Raw genomic sequence first — 12,853 nt, 5'->3', positions numbered from 1 at the left:
TAGGGGCTTTACAAGGTGATGGATCCGGTTTGACCTTCATTTGAGTCTGTTTGCACAGCCCAGTGTGCAACCACTTTCTACAGTATTGGTCAAGGTATTCCAAGAAAGAAGGAACTTAAATATGATTGAGAAAAAAAAACACAAACATCAGCGTCTTTTTCTCATTTATGAATCTTCATTCAGTCCAGATCCACCCTTATATCCAGATACTGGCTGTTCACCGTTGCTATGGAAACCCTAAGCTCATCAGCTCTTCGGCTCGTTAAGAGCGGCATTGAGCTAATGTAAATAAATTAAACCCAGCCAACAATTATGTAACGTTTTGCATGTTCCTCACAATTTGTAGTGTTGCTCTAAAGCTGATTAGTGGTAAAAGAAAAGGTGTCACTGAGGATTTTAGCAGCCTGACAAAGAGCCAATATGCACCATGCTAACACGTAGAAACTAACAAGGTTAAAAGTAACATCACAAATGGCATTATTCACACTTGTTTCCCTTTCTGGGAAAAAGCTCAGTCTGCTCATATGTGGCAATAATAAATAGTTTGCTTATTGGTTTAGCAGGAATCAATGCCTAATGTGGGAAATTACCTCTTTAATCTCTGACTTGCACCTCTACATAACTACATTTTCATTCATAACGCAGCCTTGAAAATGAGCACATACATCGCCAGGAGCTTTCAGTACATAGCAATATCTGCTTACATCCAGCGCAGCACTGCAACTGATACAATGGTCTTTTCAGTGGTCAGCATAGTCACGCAACATGTGCTCCAACAATGCAATGCACTCTCCTCAAGGTGAGGCTGAATTCTCTGAGAGCTCTTCCATAAGTCCTCAGCCTACAAAGGTTCCTCTCCATCACCGACCTCTTTTCATGAAACCTTTTTTTTTTTTTTTTTAGTTTTATATTTCTCAGTAAAGAAATCTATCTGATCGTGAATTTTATTAGTCCTGCTTGTGGACAATACGATCGTGCACTCATTCACCAACATCAACCACATGAACAACTCATCGTCGGCTGAAGGTCCATGAATGGTGCAGAGAGAGGCTTTTATAAGTTGTTCAATCAACAAAGGAGTTTTATTGTTTGCACTGGGAAGAATGATCAATAGCCAAAGGACTTCCTTGAACAAACCCTTGATGACACAAATACATAAAGAATCGTCGCGTTTCCAATAGAAACACGAGGAGGAAATACATAGAAAGCCTTATGTACAGAATATATCATACAACATGCTTGTTGATCAGCATGAGTTGCTCACAGTCGTCTCAAGAAAGAAGTTTTGAAACGAACCAACACAGCTGATAAGGCAACATCACTAATGCTCCCGTCTGCTCCTACCTATCAGGTTGGACTCCGTTTCTTCTTCGTCTCCAAGATAAGGTGCAGGTTAAAGGCAGCATCGTGATTCAGTGCATGAGAACAGCGCATCACAGATGGAGAACTACAAATGGGGTTTTTGTCGATGAAGGGAGGATTTTCACGGGAATATTGCTTGTTGAAAGTAGAATTTTATTTTCTCAATTCACTGAGAAATGTTGGGACTTCCTAATTTGGCCTGAAATGGCAACAAAAAGGTCAAATGTTCAGGATTCAAAACATTTTGCTATTCGACCACGGGAGATGTGCTTCTTTCATCTTCGAAATAACCAGAGTTATCATTTTAACTCTGACATGTGGCTTTGTGAAGGCTCCAAACTTACAGAAATCATTACTATTAAGCTTGTCAAAATTCCACATTTCAAGATTTTTTTTTCACAGCTGACAGTTTTAGATGTGAATCATATTTTATATCAATAATGTCAATGTCCGTCTCCACCGTTGATTTAAAAGCAGACAAGATGATGATAGTAGATTGTGATCGATTCTATCAGAAGCAGAGAACATGTCACTAAATAGGCTTATTTTACCACTCAAGCAGATCAATGGCACTCATCAATGCAGAGTGTCAGACGCCATCAGGAGAAACTTGGGCGCCGTTTGACGTCAGGAAGAGACAGTGGATAGAGTCTCAATGGTCCTCAAGGTGGCATGAACGACATGCAACAAATCTATTTTATTCAAATGGAAATATGAATTCACCGGCAGAGATTTAATAACCGTTATTTATAGATACTGCAAAGTATTCACACTGTGTTGGCTTGCAGGAGGGTGGCTTTAAGATGCCAGACACTGGTACAGAACCTCCATTTATTGGAGCACAAAAAAAAAAATATATATATCCAGAAGACTCCAATCCTGGAGATCACAGGAACTAATGGTTAGACACTGGAAAGCAAACCACACAGAACACAGATGAGCAAACCGCCAGAGCACACAGATAACACCCCGTATATGCCGCAGCCGCCAGGTGAAGACAATCACACACACACAGCATAAGTGAAAGACATGAGGGCAGGGAACAGCAATCACACACGAGGAGGGAGAAGATGAGGAGCCTGAAACCACACACAGACTCAGAAATACAAAATACACAAGAAATTAAATGCGTGCCACAACGCACATCAGTTGAAAATGTAACCAATATTATGAGTGACCTCTGAGGGAAGAATCGAAGAATCAGAGGGTCAGCCAAATCTAACTGTCGATGACTGGAAACATAAGTAAACAAAAAAAAGGTAGAACTAAAGCATCCGTGCTGTTCATAGCCAAGAACAGGATTCTTATTATTAAACACAATTGAATGCACATTAAGATGTAGATTAATTCTTATTATCCAGTGAGAATATTGCAATGAAGCACATCTGTATAAAGACATATTAAAAACACGTTTGAAGTGTATGAATTTTCTATCAATGCAGTTTTCTTGTGGCTTTGAAGTCCAAGAATATGGTATTGGAATGACAATATTATTTTGAGGAAAGTATATGGCAACTTTTTTGTTGTTGTTGTTTTACATTCCGAATTGGGCAGCACCCATACCACCACCACAGTAGTACAAATCCCCAAAGTCTATTTCAAAGTCAATCAGTTCATCAATAAATCAATATGAAACGCTTTCTGTAGGGTAAAATGCAGCACAAAGAGTTTTACATGCCTCCCACCTCAGCGGGGCAGAGTCAGCCCGCGCCGCAGGAGCCTGAACCAGCGACTGGATCAAGAAATAAGATCTGTTTTCATTAATTTAATCTGCATTACAGCTCCAAAAATCTGGAATCTGAAAATCTGTCTCCTGGAAATTCACAGATATGGACCAGCACTTTCCGCTGAGGGTAATCCATATTACAGGACACACCTCCCTGATAAAGCAGCACACAGTTGCAAAGACCAATGACGGCTCGCTGTAGCAAGGAGACACCGGGTGAAAGGATTATGTGTCCATATGGGAATGGTCCTGCCTGATGCAGAGCAGCACTCAATTAAGAAAGTCACTACATGCCCCTGCACACTACTGAAATATTGAAAATGCCAGTCATGATCAATTCCCCTCATTGGTAAGACCAGAGAGAATTCTGCATCGTCCACACAACAGCTGTCAGGACACACACAGACTATACTGCTATTACTATATACTGTATTAGTTGCTATGTTAGGTGAGGTTTGGGTGAATTAGGTTGAACACATTTTTTGAAAAAAGCAATACAAAGCAAAAGTGGTGTCTTTCCTGATAAAAAGGTTAAACCGTGTAACTTGCAGTTTGCTCATCAGTCATTATGGTGTGAGACTGTGGAAGTGATGTGAACCCCCACCTTTCTGCAGTCCAGTGAAATAAAGACCCGTCCATCCTCTGGCGAGTCCAGTTTATCCAACCCAGGGTCACGGTGTGCTGGAGCTGATCCCAGATGACTGCAGGTGAGGGCAGGTACACCCCCAGCAGGTCACCAGTCCATTACTGAAACACACACACACACACACACACACACACACACACACACACACACACACACACACACACACACACACACACACATTTTAGAATCACCAGCTAACCTTGACATAATTGGTTTGGACAGTGGGAGGAAACCGGGGCACCTGGAGAAAACCCACCCACACACAGCTGGACAGGAACACGAACACGAACTTGGGACATCCCTGGAGTCTGCCTGAAGTAAATATCTTAGAAAACTAATGCTTATACTGTTAAGAACATTTAAATGAAGTACAAATTGTGGTTTTTCATAGATGCTTCCATGACAGAATTTATTTCTCTGCTTATTCTTGTTGTAATAGACCTGAGCGTTGGTTGTCTGGCTGGATGGCGAGCCCGCAGCGGCGGCGGCGGCATGCTCGTGCTCAATTGCTAATCAGGACTGTGATTTACAGCGAGGCTCAGCGAGCCATCCCGGCCCCTCAATCACACGAGCTCAACACAATACAGTGGAGCAGTTGTTAAGACAACCATCCCTTCCCTCCATTAGTCCAGCAAGAGCTATTCATTAATTTATTTATCTGGGCACTCACAGGAGCAAGGCCATGGAGATACAGCGGAGGGAGGTTTTTTTTTTTTTTTTTTTAATCAAGCCCAAGCTCCCAGCCGGCTGACTGATGTGCAGCGACGCGTGTTTGTTTATCCAGGCCGCAGCTGCCAGAGGGCAAGGTGACGGGGGAATTCTCCCTCTCTCCCGCGCTCTGCCTGCAACACTCTCCCTCAGCATTGAGAACAGTTCTATGGGGGGGGATGAAAAAAAAAAAAAAAGCAATGCAAGGAGGATCTTGAACTTTTTCTAACGAGATCTAAAGCACTGGGTGTAATTAGAAGCTGTCTGGAATGAGGACAATTAAGTGCGGTTTTGGTGTCCCCCCCCCAGGGTTCTCTCAATGGGCCGAATTAGAAAACGGGTGCAAAAAGATTGATGAGTTCAATGTTTTCCAAATGAGCAGCCTTATACACATAATTACACCACGGAAATGAATGGATCATCACGATACAAACTCAGGCGAGGGTATGCTAATTGCTCATCAAATGGGAAGGCTGCAGTGTCAGCTTCACAACTGCAGTATCCACTGTAAAGAAAAGGGAAAAAAAAAAAAAACTGAAAAAAGGAGCTGGGGAGGGGGCTCTGGTGCTCAGATTAATGTGATCCATCTTCCTTTTGTCTATGTTCATTATTCTATATTCACTCTCTAACCTCGGTTATCTGGTCCTGGAGTACACAGCAGTCAGATGCACAAGGACATGCAGCGGTTCTTACAGCATGTCTGCAATTAGTATTACACAATACACAGCAGCTAATCCTCTTTCACGTGTTGTAAATGAAGGAGACAGTCTCTATCCCCCCCCCACCAGTAGCTGTTTTACCAAAACAGACAGAAAAAAAAAATCAAATTTAAATTCTCAAATCCTTTGATTCTCGTTGTCGCTGTTCACATTCAGCTGAAGTTGGCCTCAGGTTTGCAGAGACGCGGTCACAGTGCCGCAGCAGAGGACGTTTCGTCAGTGACTAGACATCAGTAAGTAATATTTAGTGGAGTGATCTTCTGGATAATGACATGACTAATTTGAATAAATCCCCTCTCTATGGTCGGGATTGAGGGGGTTTATAATTACCCTCTGAGGTTATAGGACTGAAGAAATAGCTACTTGCACGCATGTTAAGCTGACAGGAGTCCAAATGAACCTTAGAAGCGTTAGATCTTTAATATAGTTTTTTTCTTTCGATTTTAAATATTGTTACCTCGGTGTTCAACGTAAATTAGTAGGAGTGTTGCAGCTTGGCCTAAATTGACCTGCCACAGTTTCATAATGAAGCATTCTCTTACACTTCACACACACACACAGTGCGTTATCATCATGCCGGATCAGAAGTACATTTTGAGGACACGGCTTCATTTGATTTGAGGGAAGTCATGCTAACTCTACCACTCCCACTGCAGTTGTCCACGCTTGTATTTCATCAGGCTTTCATCCTACTAAAACCTGTCAGATACCACACTGATCAAATCAGCGGCTCTCTTTTGTATTTATCTTTTGCAGTTTTTATATTTGTCATTATGTCAATACTGTAACTGCTGCTGCTGCTGAGCTTCTTGTATCTTAAGGCTGTGGTGGGCGCTGGCGTCACTCCTTATCTCAGACTGTAAATGCTTCACACATTTGAACATTTGGATGAGTCACAAAACAGTTGATCATATCTTTATAATGGGCAAATTTGTTCAAATTTAAATATTGCAACAGTGTCAGAAATGGAAATAAAATAAACTTGGAGCTGTCAGGGAAATGTTTTATACACTGCTCAAAAAATTAAGGGAACACATAAATGACACAATGCAACTCCGGGTAAATCACACTTCTGTGAAATCAACTTATTAGGAAGCAACACTGATTGTGAACAGACCACGGGGTGGAAATGAGAAGTTTTGAGGACCCAAGCGTCCACAAGTGGGGCTTGTGCTTACAGGCCGACACCGTGCAAGAGCGATCAGCTGTTTACTGTCCTGCTCATTCCCCAGACCTGAATCCAGTCGAGCACATCTGGGACAGCGTGTCTCTTCCGTCCACCAACGACTGTCCAGCAGCTGACTGATGCTTTAATCCAGGTCTGGGAGGAGATCCCTCAGGAGATCCGCTGCCTCATCGGGAGCATGCCCAGGTCACTCACACACACACACAAACACACAGCCTCACACGGACACACACCAGCCCATAATGTGATTTTTTTCCTCTTTTATTTTGAGCCTGATTCCAAATCCAGGCCACCATGGAATAATAATTTTGACTTGCATTGATAATTTTTGTTATTTTATTCTTAATGCATTCCACTGTGTACTGAATAAAGTTTTTCGACTTTATTATTTAATTCATTGAGAATTTATTTTATTGTTCTCTTTTATTTTTTGAACATTGCACAAGCAGCTCAAGTGGTTTTACCTAAGAGGAATGTAACTGTAGCTCAGAGTGATTGACATCTTTATTTTTTTACCATTAACAGAGGTATTTTATTTCTGACATTTTCTTTCGGCTGTGTTGTCCACATTTAGTTAATCGGATGATAAACATGACAGTGAATGACACTTGTCATTATTACATAAGCTTAGAGAGGCAATCTTGACATCAGGTTGTTTGCGAGTCACTAAAAACAACAACAAATACACTAAGAAACACATTTCATGATAGATTTTTTGATATTATTTTGACATGATCATTGTCTTTTTTATGTTGCGACTTTACTGTTCAAAACAAGCAATGTTGAAAAATGTAAAATGTATGATCATACGAGAAACTTAAATTTCTCTGTCAACTGCAACATTTGCATTGTTTGCCTTTTTTCTTTTTAACCGTATCTGAACTCTTTCACTTCGCTTTGAGCAATGAGATCATAGAACCATTGTGAAGATAATTATTTTACTTGAGCACAAGACTGCATTCAGAATTAATTCTTCATTTTCATCCCATAGAGAAGCAGATAGCTGCGTCTTTTAAAGTATGAATATTTGTCGTGCCTCTTGTCACTTCTAGATGCCAAGTGATATCTAGTCCCTGCAGTTCTATGCACTCCAGCAGGGAAACGGTGCAGCTACACGTTTTGTTCAATTTATTTGAATTCTACAAGCGAAACATGCATTCAGCATCACTTCATCCATCCACTTCATCTTCTTCATTGACCCAGTGAAATTTGCACAAGTAATGACATTATATTGGGTTGGGTTCCTGTATTTTCTGAACAAATTATCTAAATAACCCATCAGTGAAGGCATCGCTTCAATCTTCCGGTTGTCTGCACATTGTCTTTTTTTGGGTGGGGCGGGGCGGGGGGGGGGGGGGATCGGTACATTGTCACGCACTGCACAGCCGACTCGACTCATTCCCACTGCCCGCCGGACCCCTGATACCCTCACACTAAACCCGAGGTGTCGGTGTAACGGGGGACATTTTGGCAATGGTCTACTTATCAAATCCCCAGGAATGGATGGCAAATCCCTTTTTCCCTGACCTTATCTGATATCTGTCCCCGGAGCCTTTCACCACACTCATCCTGCATTGCATTAGACCATATAGCCTTTAGCTTACTGTGCTGCTGTGCATCCCCCCCCCCACCCCACCACACACACACACACACATACACACATGAATAAGTGAGTGTTCGTGCAAGATTGTCTGGATCTGTGTAGATTTCCTCTGGGATGCCCGGTCTTGCCTTTTGGAATACAGTCCATTTAGGAAGGGTATAAGGCCAGATAAGGCAGAATTCACACTACCGACGGGGGATGTATGAAGCGCGTCATGCAGATTTGATTTTCATATTTCTGATAACTTTTGTCTGCGGTTGAGGTGAGATCGGCGAGACGCAATTTTGAAAAAGATTTGTGTGAAACAGAAAGACAAAGGGTTTTAAATGCTACAACAAAATGGCTTCTAATGTGTTTACAGCCCCGTTTGCTGCCAAGGGAGCAAACACTGCGATGCAGACGGGGTTTGAGCGTGTCGATAAAGAGAAAATGGCAAAAAAAAAAAATAAAAAAATACAATATTCAAAAGGCTCAATAGTCCTCAGAGGAAATGCCTTGACACGTTTTGATGCAGCTAGCGCCACAAAGGCAAGCATTTTCAAAGAGATCCATGAAAGGCGGGAACGGAAACGCACATCTGTGAGTGCCGACATTAGGATGCCACAAAACATTCCTGTTCTTCAAAATTAAGGTCGCAGCCTGAATCCGTGATGTTATGGATCACTTGTTATGAATATTTAGCTAATGCTTTGAATAGACAGTCAAAGCTACTATATATATATATATATATATATATATATATATATATATATATATATATATTGACAATCTTTTAAAGAGCAGAGATGCACTGAAAGCTGCCATTACTGAGCAGCTGATTGCACAATGCCAGAGGGCTTTGAAAGGAGCGAGAAGACAGAGCAAATACAAAGAGGACTACAGCATGTTGTTATGTAGAGACACAATGTGCAATGGAGGTCAAACGTCAATGGTAGAGAATTGATATCTGGTTCAAAAAGAAATATGATGGCAGTATCTTAATCCACTGGGACCCGAGGCTACTTTCATGATTGTGACGGTCGCGTGCGTCTTTTACCTTTCTCCTGCATGGATTTCTACGCGTCGTGTGGCATTTCTTGGTCGCGGCTGTTCAGAACAATGCCGTCACGTAAACATGTTCACGTTGCCTTTGAAGGAGAACTGCATGCATGTCTCTCCAAGTCTTTAATGGATTAACTGCGAGCTTCTGAAAGCACTGGAACGGAGTCAGATGTTGGTTCAAAAGCAAATCAAACGCATGGCTGATCCCTCAGATATCCAACACCAAATACAGGCAGCACGAGAATTGTGAAACTTAAACCCCTCGACTTAATCTTTATGCCTTATAAACATGGCATCCGGAAATTTAGGGATCTGCATCATCAGTGAAATCTTTTCTGATTTCTTACTGAATATTTTTTTTCACCCCTAAATTCAGCTTTACGCTTTGTCCTCACAGATGGCGTCTCAACATGTCAACGAATCACACTTCCACAGTCAAAAACGAATTCAAAGTCATTCAGATATTAATCTCTTTAACTTCTCTGTGTCATTCCATCTAACCTGAAGCACATTTTTGAAAGATTCTGTAAAGATTCTCTGCATGTGGTATGCTATACATCTGATCTCTTTTTTGAAGCAATACGATGTAAAACTATAAAACTGGTCGTAGCTACTTACAATACTCAAGCAGTCATGCGAGGAAAACTATTAACTGCTTAGTGAGTCTGTGATGTTTCCTTTCAAATGATAAAGTGCCTGTATTTGAAATTATTATCATCAACCATTTTCTTCTTCAAACTGTTATTTGTGCTGAAATTTAAAAGCAACAACGGCTGAATTCATATTCAAATATGAAATGTCAAGAAAGAGAGTAAATAGTGAATAGTTTTAATACAGTGAACTCCTCCCAGTGCTGTGGCTGCCCTCTGAGCTGAGGAGGTTCTACTTTATGCAGATAATTATGTTTTTTTTCGTTTTACAGCATCACTATTAAGTTGAAAATATCAATGCAATGATCTGTAAGAAATCTAAATATAAATAGATAAAACACACCCACTTCTTTACATGTCCTTCTCCATGGGGTATTGGTAAAGTCATTAGCATCACTCACTGGACCACAGGGGCCTTCTCAGCTCAAACATACAGGGCATTCAGTCTGAAGGCACAGAAACTCAAAAATCAACGAGTTCAATCTAAATACAGCCAGTGTCCGAGTCCTCCTGCGTTTGTGGATCATCTCCTCCTCCCTCGACCCAAAATACAATTATTAGTGTGATTGTTGATTGTAAATTGTTCACAGGTTTGTGTATTTTCCTGTGCGTCAGCCCGGCTGATAGCTTGTCTGGATTTTTTTTTTTGTTGTTTTTTGTTTTTCCTGCAATTGGATCCAACCAGTCCAGACCTAAACTAAGCGAGTATGGATGGATGCCACTATGTTTTCGGCATAGATTTAACATGGACCTGTAGGCCAGCTGTGAGTCCATCCATCCTTCTTCTGTACCTACTTTCTCCAACCTGGCATCATGGAGCCACTCTGGACAGGCCTTCACAAGATGAGACACACAGCTCCATGCATTCACTGCTAAAGCCAGTTTCAAGACACAGATTTGTTTAATTCACGTCTTTGTGTTCTTTATGACGTCTACAAGTAGAGCGATTAGTGAAAAATTGACAGAAGTACAGTCTCCTCCTGATGTTAGCTTCTGTGCACGTTCAGTGTGAGAAAAGCAGACTATGTGGCTTTGCCTACTTGTCTGCATTTTTGAGGCCTGAGGGTCCGATGGTCAGTTGTGACCTTACGATCAAATGTCAACAGCTGACATTTCATTTTTATGTATTGTATGTGTGTAAGTTACATAAACTGTATTATAAGAGGCAAAAGAGGAGCACCGGGTCGGAGAAGCAAGACACCGTCCAACATTAGCACGGCCATCTCAGATTGTATTATTATATCACAAAAATCTGTATTTAATTAGCTCGCTTGTGTTTCTCAAATATGCACATAAAACAAAGAGGCCAGGAAATAATGAATGGAAACAGTGGAGAGCAAAAGAAAAGGGTATTTTGGAGCTAATGGCTTTTTAATGGAAGCGTTTGTCAGTCAGGACCACGGACAGCGCCACACAAGAACTGCAGCCAAAACTCCCAGCAACAGCTTAATCCAGACCCTCATGATGGAAACTGCGACCAAATTAAATGCGTCCGAGAGCTGGTGACAGTACACTGGAGTCTTACAAAAGTATCATTTGCATGTGTATTTATGCGTGTCGGACGCGGAGCCTTTCTGAGACCTTCAGCAAACTACACTGAAATCCACTCCGTGTGGGATTCCAGCAAATCAGGTTGTGACTAATGTTGTGGACACATGTACTCCACCCGGTGACAACTGAGCCCTGGTGTTAATCATGTCCAGGTTTCAGGATCAAATAAATAAACATGAGCTTTGTTTAATTATGGCCTTCGGGAGGGAAAATTCCTTAGGTTGAGGGGACATAAGCCGCAAGGAGGAGGATAATCTCTCACACCTGCAGGATGACACATACACTAAGTCTCTTTAACAAATACGTTCAACCTAAATCTCTTCTCTTTCTTAAATGTGCCACAGCTGCGCAGATCACTTGGGTGAAAACCGAGGTGGAATAAAAGAACGGCCTGGAAAATATAAAAACAAAGAGGCACATAAACAACACGGCAAACGGGGTGAGAGCGAACTGCGTGCCACTTCCTAACCTTCCACACTTGGAAGGCTGCGCGCTGCTCAGGTTAACCTACTGGCTGTCTCAAGGCAGCTCTTCAACTCGACGCCCAAACGCTGGTGTCTGCCTCTGAGCTTATCAGCCTCTCCCAGATGGTGATTTGAGTGCATGGAGGGAGAGAGGGGCACACGCAGAGCCGGAAAGGGGAGCGAGGAGGAGTGGAGGTGAGTTTATGGAGATGAAACACACTCTGTATTTGGGGTTGAAAAAAAAAAAGTGACTTTTAGTGTTCTCTTTAATACTATATCACATCGTTTGTTTTAATCCCTCTTTGGATGTTGCTTCTTTCTGGGCTCGCTTGGGTTATTTTGTGGAAAGTTGTGTAAAACTTGCACCTGAAGAATCCGTTAAAGAAAACAAAACAGAGCTCTACAAGCTTGTGAGGGAACACTCAGGCAGAAGTGAAGAGTGAGATATTGTGCATTCACTGAGGTGTTATAATCAAATATTTCACCCTTACACTGTCATATTAAGTTATTTTCAGTCTGGTGCTCATTAGGTTTTTGAATGGCATGTGAAAAAAAAATAGATATATATGTTGGGTATTGGGGACATTTATAACCTGGCAGCACCTGTTTGCCAATTGTTCTCCATCATACAACTCCTTTTGAACTTTGTTTCCCCCAGAAAACACGTTATTATCTAATTCACTGGAATGATTTGTTTACAGAACGTAAAACCATGTTTGGCCGTCTTCGTGACAGCGAAACAGGAAGTGTCATGATGATCTTGGAGGGGGGGGGGGGTTCAAGTGCTATGCGACCGAACGTGCTGCTACAGGATGCATCCATGCAAGCTGGAGAAGCTAATTGACTCTAATGTCATTTTATCTGCTTCAGCAGGTTATTGACAGCAACATCCCAGAAGCCTGTTCATCCTTCTGTCAACTCGTCAGCATGGGAGATGCCATTATCATCTCATTACAGCTCACGCTTTCATATAATCCTGACATTTCCTCTCTCCGTGAGCTTTGGGAGCTGCCACGCTCGGCTGTATTGTAGCGGTAATAGTGAAATGCTGTGTGTACGGCAGAGCGGGCGGCGGAGACTCAGAACAAGAGGTAATAAAGACAGTTTTAATTTCCTGGAGCCACTCAACAGACAGTCCTTATCCATCTGCTTCTTCCCTCTAACAACCTCACAGCTTTAAGTCTCCACATTCTTGTA

The sequence above is a fragment of the Salarias fasciatus genome, chromosome 15, assembly GCF_902148845.1.
Source record: "Salarias fasciatus chromosome 15, fSalaFa1.1, whole genome shotgun sequence".
Classification (NCBI taxonomy): domain Eukaryota; kingdom Metazoa; phylum Chordata; class Actinopteri; order Blenniiformes; family Blenniidae; genus Salarias; species Salarias fasciatus.
This window is presented reverse-complemented; position numbering follows the sequence as displayed.